This window comes from Atta colombica, unplaced genomic scaffold (genome assembly GCF_001594045.1).
Source record: "Atta colombica isolate Treedump-2 unplaced genomic scaffold, Acol1.0 scaffold110, whole genome shotgun sequence".
Lineage (NCBI taxonomy): Eukaryota > Metazoa > Arthropoda > Insecta > Hymenoptera > Formicidae > Atta > Atta colombica.
In genome coordinates, this window is record NW_017259196.1 from 1,409,585 (window position 1) to 1,413,622 (window position 4,038).

Here is a 4,038-nt window from a genome sequence, read left to right on the forward strand (position 1 = left end):
CCAATTTCAGCTACTTTGCGAAAAAATTATATTTACATTCCTTAAAAACTGATCAAAATAAAAAATGAAAAAGGTAAATATTAATGCATCTCCCACAATTTTTCTTAATTTTAATTAAAAAGACATGTATCAGAAAAATCCTGTTGGTAAAAATAGAAAAATGGTAGACCATTTTTGGTTGCAAGTGAAAGGAGAGACAAAATAGTAGACACTTAAGATTATTGTGCACACGTCATATGAAAGATCTTATCGTCGGCATCGTCTCAACTTCCGTTTTCTCGCCTCCAAATAGTATTTTTTACGAAATTCGAGCGAGCAGTCACGACCAACGGACATTTGAAACTCGTAACTCGATCGCGTGCTGACTTGGCCTAGCAAACAACTAGCAACGTCTCGTCATAGCCTACGCTCGAAAACAACACACATATTTCCGCCTATCTTTCTTATCCCTGCGTCTTGATGCAATTCGATTTCTTCGAAATTAAAAACGGATCTAATTCCATGCGATTGAATTGCGAAAAAAATAAGTTATCACAAAGTGACCGCTTGCAACAAAACCGGTGGTTTTTTAACTAACATTCGGATGCAGAATAGAGATTCGAAATGGCTAACGATATTTCTTAAACAGCCATTTACCGGTACATCTATCTTACTTGGAGAATAATGACACGACGGCTCGTTTTTGATCTTTCGAAATACTTATTCCATGGCATAGTAGCGTTTTCTTGGGCGGTCGACTTGGTCGGTTGATTGGCTCCGCCGGAAGTGGATCGACAAAACCGCGGGGTTCCCATTCGTACACTTGTAAAGGTACAAAGGTACACGCGTAAAGGTCCTTGTATCCTCCTTGGGGTGCCCCCGCAGTATTCTCGAAGGGCCTCTTTGCGGGTGTAGGTGGTCCCCACCGTCCGCGAACGGCAATCATTTCGCTTAATGACGAGAGAGAACCTCGGTTCTTTCCTTTCTTCGGTCTCAGATTATCGCGCCGTGGTTGATGGTTCTTCCTCTATATCCACAGGACCACTTGGGTCTCCTTCCACCTTCTTCTTTGCGTCCTCGCCGCGCCCTCTGCCCCCGCTACTGCACCTTTTATCCCCGAACTCTGTAATTTTCCTCTAGCGACCATGCCACCACGTCGCGTCGAAATTGGTGTACGGTGGAACGATTTCGTGGAAATATACGTGGTCGTCTAAAAAAAAAAGAGGGGAATCGGGCGCGACGGTGACGGTGGCACTTCTACTCCGCGACCTCAGAAAGGAAAAGAAAAGGAACGACGGGAAAAGAAAAGGGAATTGGGCGAGAACGAAGACGAACGAGTCGAAGGAGAACGACGAGAATTAGGAGAGGAAAGGTAATAAGTGGAGGAGAGCAGAAAAGATAGCGGGAGAGAGAGGAAGTCAGAAGTCTCCCCTCGTTCTGGGAATAGTCGTATGATGAGAAATGGTAACGCTCTTTCGCTTTCCTCTCTCGACAGTCGACAGTCTCGACGCGACGGTGAGATCTGCAGGTGCACCAATCTCTCGCCTCGATGTTGCAGGGGCGCCGTGCAAGCGTGACAACACGCAACATTTCTTTCTATCATGCCAAAAATGATACACATTGGCCGCGCAGATGGAAGTCATTATTATTACAAAGAAGCGTTTTTGCTGCCCGCCGTCTGTCGCCGGACACATAGACGCGCTGACGGCTTACTGAGAAAAGCTCTTCGTCCCAAGGAGGAGAGTAGGTTTCTCTCTCCCTCTCCCTCTCTGTCTTTTTTTTTTTTCTCAGATGTCTCCGCGAGGCGAAATCATCGCAAAATCACCGAAACTTGCGATGCGCGCGTTCCCACGTCATTAAAACTACCGCCGATCCCGATCACTTTCGTGGAATTCGTATCAAGCATGATGCGCGACGAGTGACATCCTGAAATCGTGGAACATTTCCATGCGTGGAAGGAACATGAGGAGCGACTTAATTTCCGGGAAATATCCCGCATGCCGCTGCGCGCGCCGTCATGTTACCAGTTATGTGATGGCTAAAGTGCGTCCTCGGTTCTCCGCGCTCTCCTCTGTGCTTCCAGCACCTGTGAGGAAAGCCGGGCAGTGCGCACTGCGCCCGTTGGCCGAGCAAACAATACGGACGATGATGCGCCGTCCTGAGCGCATTGTCCGCCACGCTCAGCCACGCTGGCGAGGCAGTAGTAGGCGGCGGATTTATCTACCTACTCGTAGAGTCAGGTAGAGACGAGAGAGAGAGAGAGAGAGAGAAAGAGGAATTGATAGAGAAGGGAAGAGAGAAATCTAGGGGTTCTCGACCCCCGAGACACGTCGCATCGCTGTGCCGCGCGGCGGCCGACCGACTGCCGCCGCGCCGTCGGAAACGCCGGTGGATCGTCCTTTCGTTTCGGGCTGATTTCGCGCGGTCGGCGCCTCGGTGATCTATCAAATGCCTATCATCTCGCAAAGTAACAAATTACCACGACGATCTTTCTCGATGGGTCTCTCGAAGCGGAGCGTATTGACGAATTTTTGTAACGGCCGTGCGAACGAGATCTGATTTGCGACGGTTCTACGGCGATTGTCGCGACCGATGCTCGTTATCTCATCTCCGTTAATTTCTCTGTAAACATATCCAGTTAACGTTAATGGGCTTTCTACAATAAGCTGTTATACTTAAATTTTAAATCTTAAAGTGATAAGAAATTGATCGATCACAGTCGAATGTAAGAAGAATCGATTATCATTGGTCAGTTTTTTATAGCTTAAGACTTAAAGCTTAGGTAATGACTTATTGTAGAAAGGGGGGAATAAATACCAAAGTCTTGCATAAAATATAATACGTAATGCATAAAAAGAACCAATCAAAGTTCTTCATTTCCTTCTTTTTTATAAAATAGAAGACTTCGGTTAGTGGATTTTCTTATGCTTTATGTATGCATTTACGTAAGAGAATTTGTGCTCTCCTATCTTATACTGAGAAAAAACTTGCTATTTAAAAAAAAAATTAGTTGATTCAACTAAATGCAGCGGTAAAGGCTGTCAAGTAAATATTTGTTAATTCAAATAAATAATGTTGATATGACTGAATATTTTTAACTTAAATATACATGTAAATACTTGAACTATATAATTACTACGAGCTAAACGTATTTAGTCAAGTTAACAATTTTTTTCTCAGTGTAATCATTTATGAAAAGTTTTATTTCTATTTCCAATATATTTGGAATAGCAAAAAAATTGTCATAAAATATTTAAATAATCATAAAATCTTCAGAATATTGATGAACACTTGTATAATGTCAAAAATTTCATCACGACAGAGGGCCACGGCAGAGATATATTAATGTAAATAAAAATCATATTATAAAAAAATCATATTATAGAGGAAATATAAACAGCATAGCATTTCGACTGAAATGAACTTCAAGATAAAAAATAAATGAAATGTATTTTTGTTATTATGTTTAAAGCTTAATTCAGGGATTTCTGAGGTTTGGAATTTCTGGAAAAAAATAATAATTTTGCGAATATATAGAGAACATTCTCCGAATATATAACAAATAGAATTTTTAACGATTATTTCAATGTTGTTCTTACATTCATAAATATTTATCGAGATATTCTGGAAATATTCCTGAAATGTTATTTTGAGATTTTAGGAACATTTTGTAAATATTTCAGAAATATTTAGCGCTAAGATATAGCAGTTGGATATTACTTTTATAATCGCTGCGTGCACGTTTGCGTGCTATGCTACAATTCGCTGAGGTTGTCCCGCAATCGAAGAAACACTGATAGTCTAATGTTAGCCGATACTTTGAGCTCCGCATTTTACGATAGTGCTTAGATTTTTTTGTAATCATAATTGCGGCTGTTAAAAATGTCCTGTGACATTGATTGACAAGGATATTGGCTCTTGAGGCGATCGAATATTTATAATACATATATTTTCTGACGAGGAAGTATTTATATCATATAAATTTATTCATTATAAATTTATGATATCTAATTCTCTCTGTATGAAGACATTTAAAAAAATAATAATAATAATAATAAT